Source organism: Enhydra lutris, unplaced genomic scaffold (genome assembly GCF_002288905.1).
Source record: "Enhydra lutris kenyoni isolate GAN:26980312 unplaced genomic scaffold, ASM228890v2 scaffoldscaffold21, whole genome shotgun sequence".
In the NCBI taxonomy this organism is placed as follows: Eukaryota; Metazoa; Chordata; class Mammalia; order Carnivora; family Mustelidae; genus Enhydra; species Enhydra lutris.
The window spans coordinates 33,910,933-33,919,943 of NW_019154105.1; the positions used below are offsets into that span (position 1 = coordinate 33,910,933).

General features: G+C 40.6%; 1 pseudogene; it reads right to left on the minus strand.

Annotated features, from left to right (window-relative positions):
• Positions 1-2,220: 2,220 nt before the first annotated feature.
• LOC111148856 overlaps positions 2,221-9,011 on the minus strand; it is a 28,789-nt pseudogene continuing 21,998 nt past the window's right edge.

Sequence of the window (9,011 nt, forward strand, 5' to 3'; positions counted from 1 at the left end):
ACCCACTGAGCCACCCAGGCGCCCCAAAAATGCATCTTTTTAAAAAAATTAATTCTTCCAACATGCACTTGATGAGACCTACTATGCGAAAGGCCCCATATTTGGCATGGAGGATAAAAAGAATGAATATGACACAGATTGTGGGGAAGACAGACAAGTAAATCAATACCACAGCACAGAACTTGTGTAATATGCACAATGTAATATGCAGAGGCCAAGTTAATCACAGAGAGCACAGAGGAGGGGACCTAAATCAGAAAGGGTCTGGGAAGATTTCTTTGAAAAAGTAATTCTGGCCCTAAATTTTAAAGAACAAGGAGATGTTGGCTAAACAGAGGAGAGATTTCCAGATACAGCAACAGAAAAGTTCGTGAAGCAACAGGACAAAGTAAAGAAACTAGCCTAGTATGACCAGGATGAAGAGATGTGCATGTTTGGGATAGGGGTGGGACTGGGAGAAGTGGACTGAAAAGATCTGACATAGAGAGGCAGGCAGAGGCGCCTGTGTGACTCAGTGGGTTAAAGCCTCTGCCTTCCGCTGGGGTCATGATTCCAGGGTCCTGGGATCGAGCCCTACATGGGGCTCTCCGCTCAGCGGGGAGCCTGCTTCCCCTCCCTCCCTCTCTGCCTACTTGTGATCTTTGTCTGTCAAATAAATAAGATCTTTTAAAAAAGAGAGAGAGAGAGAGGCAGGCAAATGTGTTAAGGAGGAGATCTGATATCCAGGCAATCGTGATACAATTATAAGCAGAAATGCGACATCATGAGATTTAGAACATATGCTCTGGCAATAGGATAGAGGATGATCAGAGGAACAAACTAAAACTCAGGGGAGTAAGTGGGATGTTTTACATACATACAGGAGAAATATCCAGCATCCATGGGCTGTCCAGGTGCTGGTCAGTTGTAGCTGACAAGTCAAATGGTGCCCTCTTAAAGCCATGTTCGGTTTTTCTAAGGTCACTGCCCAAGTTCAGGTCCTTATGATCTATGGCCTGGATTACCTAAAATGCCACCTGTACTGCACTCCTCACATATCATTTACTCTATATTTTTATAGCACTTGGAATTCTTTAACATTTCTTACAATTATTTGTGCACCTATCAACTGCTTGTGTGTGTGTATGTGTGTGTGTGTGTGTGTATGCCTAAGCCTGGGCTGCCATAACAAAATACCATAGGCTGGGTGGCTTAACAGAAATTTACTTCTCACAGTTCTGGATGCTGGAAAGTCCAAGACCAAGGTGCTGGAAGTTAGGTTTCATTCTGAGGTCTCTTCTCTTGACTTGTACATGGCTGCCATTTTGTTGTGTGCTCACATGGCCTTTTCCTGCTAGGGAGCAGGAAGGGAGAGTGATCTTGCTTCCCTTTTTTTTAGGGCTGTCCAATTTTATTAGTAGAGCCACACCCTTATACCTCATTTATACTTAATTACCTCCTAAAGATGTTACATCCAAAAATAGTCATATTGGGGGTTAAGGCTTCACCATATGAATTTTAGAAGGACACAATACAGTCCATAGCAATATATAGGTATATGTATTACTGATTTATTTTTTATTTAAATTCAATTAACCAACATATAATACAACATTAGTTTCAGATGTAGAGTTCAGTAATTCATCAGTTGCATATAACACCAAGTGCTCATCACATCAGGGGCCCTCCTTAATGCCTGTCACCCAGTTATCCCAACCCCCTACCCACCTCCCCATGTATTACTGACTTTTAAGAATCCTATTATGAAGTGCCTGGCTGGCTCAGTCAGTAGAGCATGTGACTTTCAATTCAGGGTTGTGAGTTCAAGTTTTTTGTTTCCCCAACCCCCGCCCAGCAAGATAAAATCCATTGCTTTATTCAGGTTATTTGTACATTCCAGCAAATTTGGGGGGTGGAAGGGAAGGAACCACAATGAAAGCCACAATGCATGGGGGAAATGTACTATAAACCGTTGTTTACTGTTTAGGGTAAAGAAAAAAAAAACTTTTATAATCAACATCCCACTCGTAAGTACACATGGGAGAGAAAAAACGTGATTGTTTTGAATCACACATTTGTGTCTTTGCGTTTCCTTTGCAGTTTATTGGTACCACTGCCATCGGCCGGCAGAGTACCTGAAAGTTAAAACAAGTATCAGGAAGGAAAAAGTATTAACAAAAGGAAGCTCAAAAAGATGGCTTCAGGAGGGTGGGTGGCATGCCTGGCGCCAGGCCAGCTGGGTCAGTAGAAGCAGACCTTGTGCAGGAAGGCTCTGCCGATCTTCTCCTGGAACTCCTGAAGCAGCTCGTGGATCTCATTCTCCACGTCCTCCGTGTGCTGAATGCACTGGCACAGCTCACAGATGGGGAACGCCCCCAAGGTGGCCTCTTCGTGGTTGTCCTGGATGTCCACATTGATGATGTGCACCGGCTGGCAGGTTTCCTGCTCTCTGGAATTCAGATCCTTCAACACCCGATCGTATACTGACTCTTCACACGTGAGGATCAGATCGAACAGATCTCTGCAGTTCTGGAATCTTTCTGGCTGTGGCTTGATCCTCTTATTTCTGTCCAACATATGTAAGATGCCATCCTGCATGTAGAGTTCTTTGTCTCAAGCCTGAAAACTACTTAAAAAAAATGTTCTTATTACAAAAATATTAACTTATAAATGTCCTCTATTTAAATTCCGCATAGCCAATTGACTCTCACAAAACACTTTTGTTGATTTTTACTGAGTTTTTATAACCAAAGCAACATATTGTTGCTATTGATAAACCAGCATAATTCCATGAATATTGCTTGATATTTTTGTTAAGCAGTAAAATGAAAGTGAAACAACTAAGAGAGAGCACAAGCAGAAGGGAGGGAGAGAGAGAGGTGGGCAGAGGAAGAGGGAGAAGCAGACTCCCCACTGAGCAGGGAGCCTTATGCAGGGCTCAATCCCAGGACCCTGAGATCATGACCTGAGCCAAAAAGCAGATGCTTAACCAACCGAGCCCCCCAGGAGCTCCCACTCAATTTTTTAAATGCTATTTACAATGTTAACAGCTACAGACATAACACACTTTTAAGTTTAATCTGCATCAACATTCTCTCCATAACTTTTAAGTCTAGACAATCAACAAACTAATAAATTGAGCCTTGATCTGTAATTCCTGCTGGTGTTGCCATGTTGTAAATACCCTCACCACCGCCTATTTCAAACTATCAACATAGTGTCCCTGAATGTGGAATTGGGAAGAGTTGTACGTAACACACCATTATGTAATATTCCCATCATGCAGATACAATAGACATAAATAACCTCAAGGGCATAGATAATGATAAAATGTAGTAAAAAAATTAAGAATGAATGAGTTTTAAATGTTTATTATCTTTTTTTTTTTTTTTTAAGTAATCTCTGTGCCCAGCATGGAGTTTGAACTCACAAGCCCAAGATCAAGAGTCTTACACTCTAAGGGTGTGTGGGTGGGTTAAGCCTCTGCCTTTGGCTCAGGTCATGATTTCAGGATCCTGGGATCGAGCCCTGCATCGGGCTGTCTGCTCAGCGGGGAGCCTGCTTCCTCCTCTCCCTCTGCCTGCCTCTCTGCCTACTTGCAGTCTCAATCTCTCTCTCTGTCAAATAAATAAATGAAATCTAAAAAAAAAAAAAAAGTTTAAAAAAAAAAGTCTTACACTTTACTAACTGAGTCAGCCATGTCCCTCTGTTATCTCTTTTTAATACAACTTACTGCAAACGTGTACACTTACCCTTTTAATAATGGCTGGGCATAACAACCAGTTCACAAAATTCTGAAAAATTTGCCAATCAGCTCTTGCAAGCCAATACGAGCTGGTTCCAGCATACCACTATGCCTCCTGAATCTCACTGCCCAGTGACCCTATCAGTAATCTCCCAATTTTCCCATCAGAAAAAAATCCCTCAATGAAACCCCTGCATATATTCTTATTCCTTTAGAGAATTCATTTAATCCTTTTCTTATAATTCAATGACTTTACATTCTCAAAGGTCATACGTTTCAAGGAAGCAAACATGAGAAACTTCACAATGGGGAATAGAAGAAGGTGGAGGACTTTCAGTTGATAGTCTTTTTTTTTAAAAGATTTTATTTTTTTTAATTTTTTTTTTAAGATTTTTATTTATTTATTTGACAGACAGAGATCACAAGTAGGCAGAGAGAGAAAGGGAAGCAAGCTCCCTGCTGAGCAGAGTGCCCCATGCGGGGCTTGATCTCAGGACCCTGAGATCACAACCTGAGCTGAAGGCAGAGGCTTAACCCACTAAGCCACCCAGGCGTCCTAAGATTTTATTTTTAAGTAATCTCTGCACCCTGTATGGGTAAAAGGTAAAAAGTTGCCCTGGGGCCTGCAAGGGGAGTCAGGACAAGGGACCTCACAATTGTATCCAGAACTTCTTATTCAACATTTTACATTTTAAGCAGCAAGTGAGTGAATCTGAGGGGTTAACATATATCCCAAAGCACAGTACAGTGTTCCCAGGAGATCCCCAGGCTCACAAACATCTCTGTGGCTCTTGGTGAGTAACTGTCAGCTCTGATGATGTTGAGGCATGAAGGAAAACTATGGCAAGTTTGCTGGATTTCAAAAGGATTTGTTACCCAGTTAGAGTCATTCTTTCTCAACATCTTACTTCATGTTTCAAACTGTCCCTTTGTTTCGTGCCCTGGAAAATTTAACAGCTACTAAGATTTAGAAAATTGCAAGAGATGCCCTTTGGAATCTGGAAAGAACCAGTGTGATAAGTTCTCAAAAAGATAACTTTTAGGAAAACAAATACATGGGAGTTTTGCTTTGGTTCATTCCATTGAAATATGGAACACCTGTACATCTTTTAGAGAATTTGTTTGTGCTACCAGGGATACATGTATCACAGAAGTGAATTTTATGCCATATTTGCTTCAGATTCTTTCTTTTTTTAATCAGTGTATAGAGTTGAAATCTATCCCCATTCCATTATTCTAACAATCCAGAGCTATCTTTTCACTGAAGTTACTATATTCTTTCTGTTCATGTTTTTATACTTTTATTACATATATTTGTATTATCTCTGTACTTGCACTATAAACAATTTATAGTATAGATTAGTATCCTTGTACATTTTTAATAGATAGTCCTGGGATGCCTGGGTGACTCAGTTGGTTAAGCGACTTCCGCTCAGGTCATGATCTTGAAGACATGGAATGGAGCCCAGCGTTGGGCTCTGCACTCAGGAGAGAATCTGCTTCTCCTTTTCTCCCTGGCCCTCCCCCAACTTGTGCTCTCTCTAAAATGAATAAAACCTTTTTAAAAAAATGGATGGGGCCATACTTCATGCCATGCCATGATGCCATACTTCATGCATGGTCCTAGAATCTACTTTTTTCAGGGCACCTGGTGGCTCAGTCATTAAGCGCTGGCTTGGGCTCAGGTCATGATTCCAGAGTCCTAGGATCAAGCCCTGGGATCAAGTCCTGCACGGGGCTCCCTGCTCATCTGGAAGCCTGCTTCTCCCTCTCCCACTCCCCCTGCTTGTGTTCCCTCTCTCATTGTGTCTTTCTCTTTCAAATAAATTAATAAAATCTTAATAAAAAAAAGAATCCACTTCTTTTAATCAACATTGTGTTTAAGATGTAACAATGTCGCTACACCTAGGTTCAGTTCATGTATTCTAGCTATCCTCTGGAATCCTATTTATGAATTACAGAAATGAATTTACTTGGCATCTTAAAGGGCATATTTTTACCTTTAAAATCAATTTTGAAATGGACAGCTTTGCATGAGAGTTTATCTAGAATAAGTATTTAGAAGTGGAATATAGGGGTCCTGACTGGCTCATTTGGTGGAGCATGAAACTCGATCTCGGGGGTAGGGGTGGGTTGTGAGTTTGAATACCACATTGGGTATAGAGCTTACTAAAAAAATAATAATAATAGGGATGCCTGGGTGGCTCAGTTGGTTAAGCCGCTGCCTTTGGCGCAGGTCATGATCCCAGGGTCCTGGGATCGAGTCCTGCATCAGGCTCCTTGCTCGGCAGGGAGCCTGCTTCTCTCTCCGTCTCTGCCTGCCTCTCTGCTTGTGTGCTTACTCTCTCCCTCTCTCTCTGACAAATTAATAAATAAATAAAATCCTTAAAAAATAATAATAATAAAAAGTAAATTAAAATAGAATTGGAATTGGTAGGTCAGGATGTCTTCAACTTTGTATATTAAAATAATTGCAAATTTATTCCTAGTGGTTGTACTTAGATTACAATAATATCTCTAATCCCAGGCAACATTTGTTATTCTTAGTTACCACCAATCTTATTTGTCTGGAAATGCTGTTTCATTTTGTCCTAATGTGCATGTTCATTAGTAGCCATGAAGCTGAGCATCCTTTCATAACTTAATTAGCCGTTCAGGTTTTCTATTCTGTGGTCTCTTCTTCTATTGGATTGTTTGTCTCTTATGCTATCTATTATTATTGGTTTGCTGGAGTTTTTTTTAAAGTCTATTTAAATATTAAAGTTATGTTTTGATACAAGTCCTTTGTTATGAGTTCAATTTTTTCCTTTGCCTTTGAAAGCTAAATAAAAACAGTAAGTGAATATATGGGGAAAGGATGTTGGAACAATCTGTCCCACAACATTAGACCCCAAGCTTAACTAGACACTGCCAGGCCATGGCTCCATGCACCTGTTAAATTAAGGTAAATGACAGGGGCACAAACCTGTTGCTTTCCAAGTGGTTCGTGGTTTGCTTGCCCGATTTATGAAGGATGATACTCCCCATTCAAACTCTCTTTAGTAGGTTGACTTCGTTTTGCTGACTGACCCAACTTAATCATATGATTCTAATAATGGAGTTCCTTTGATTTTATTCTTTTTGCGTCTTCTGCATTCTCAGATGTGCTGAGGACTAAAAGGACCACAAATGTAGCACTACATTGGAGGTTCTAGAAATGCTACAAAAAAGGAAATCATTTATTTTGAGTGGATGAAAATAAGGAGATAACAACTTATCAGGTTTACTATAATTATTCTTACAAATCGTGTTCACTTTTAGTAACTAACAGATTTTCTTCTGCTGCTATTTCTCCCTAGAACAGAAACATCATAAAGACTATATTTTCTCCATTTCTGTGTCATTCCCTTGGGCTTCAAATATAAGTATAGATTTTTTTTTTAAGATTTTATTTATTTGTCAGAGAGAGAGAGAGAGCAAAGAGTGCAAACTGTAGGGGAGGGGAACAACAGACAGAGGGAGAAGCAGGCTCCCCTCTGAGCAAGGATCCCAACTTGGGACTAGATCCCAGGACTCTGGGATCATGACCTGAGCTGAAGGCAGACAATTAACCAGCTAAGCCACCCAGCATCCCATAGATCCTGATGTGGATTCCAGGACAGTGTTTCAGGCAACTTGGGGACAATATAAAATATACTAAAGTCATAATGGAAGAAGCTGAAGCCACTTTGCCAAGATATTTGATTCTCTAAGAGCTTTCAGTGGTTAGTGCTAACTATTGAATGTGGGGACATCCATCATTCTTCTTATATAAGAAGTATCATGAATCATTTTATTTATGTGTAGATGTTATTTAAATCCCTTTTTTTTTTTTTTTTTTTTTTTAAATATTGGAATATTTCCCCCAGGTGTATCTTTTTTTTTTCTCAAAGATTTATTTATTAGAGAGAGAGAGTGCACATGTGCAGGGGGAGGGGGCACAGAGGAGGAGGAAGAGAGAGAATCTTAAGCAGGCTCCCTGCTGCTGAGCAAGGATACCAATGCAGGGCTCCTCTCCTGACCCTGAGATAATGACCTGAGATGAAATCAAGAGTCAGATGCCTAACCAACTGATCCACCCAGGTGCCCCTCCCCTGGCTTTTTGTTTGTTTGTTTGTTTGTTTTTAAGATTTTAGTTATTTGGGGGAGAGAGAGAGAGCACAAGGAAACACAGGGGCAGAGGGTGAGGAAGAAACAGACTCACTTCCAAGCAGGGAGCCCCTTGTGGGCTCAATCCCAGGACTCTGGGATCATGACCTGAGCTGAAGGCAGATGCCTAACCAACTGAGCCACCCAGGCGCTCCTCCGCCTCTGGTGTATTTCTTTTCTTTCTTTCTGTATCAGTGTGTTTGGCAGTGTTAAATCAAGGAGGCCTTTAGAATGAGGTGGTGCTGATACCTTATCAGTGTAAGTAAACAACCCAAAACCAAAGCCCGCAGATGCCTCAAGGTTAAGAAAACAAAATCTAAGGATAGTCAATCACAAGGAGCTAACTAAACCTTCCAAACAAGGCTTATTTATTTATTTCCAAAGAAAAAAAGTCTAAGCTATGGCCAATCAAATAACTTCCTTGCTTTGCTTCTGCCTTTCCTCTACAATAGAAGGCTTTCTCCTAGCTCCAGTCAGTGGAACACTTCTTACATTTCTGGTTTGGCGTTGCCTGATTCAAATTGATTTCTGCTCAAGTAAGCTCTTAAAATTTTTAATATGCCTTTGTTTTATCTTTAATAATAGTGAGATAACTTACCAAATATACATGGTTGTCTTGGTAAGGGCTATCTTGACTGTAAGTAACCAGAAATTAATACCAAACAGACTCATGGGGGAAAAGGGGCAAAATAATTTACTACTTTGAAAAGACTGGAAGGACTGTAATGATCCAAGCTTGATTCTCAATGGGTTAAATCTGGCCCTATAATTTATTTATTCATTTAATTTTAAAAAATTTTAAAAAACATTTTATTTATTTGAGAAAGAGAGAACAAGCGGGATGGGGGAGCGGAGGGGAGGGGCAGAAGAAGATGGAGAAGCAGATGCAGAGTTCAATCCCAGGACTCCAGGATAATGATCTGAGCCAAAGGCAGGCACTTAACCAACTAAGCTATCAGGCACCTGATTTTTTTTATTTTTTTAAATTTATTTTTAAGTAAGCTCTATGCAACCCAGGAGATCAAGAGTCACAGGCTCTACTGACTGAGCCAGCCAGATCACCCCCCTCCACACACACACACACACACACACACACACACACACACACACACACACACAC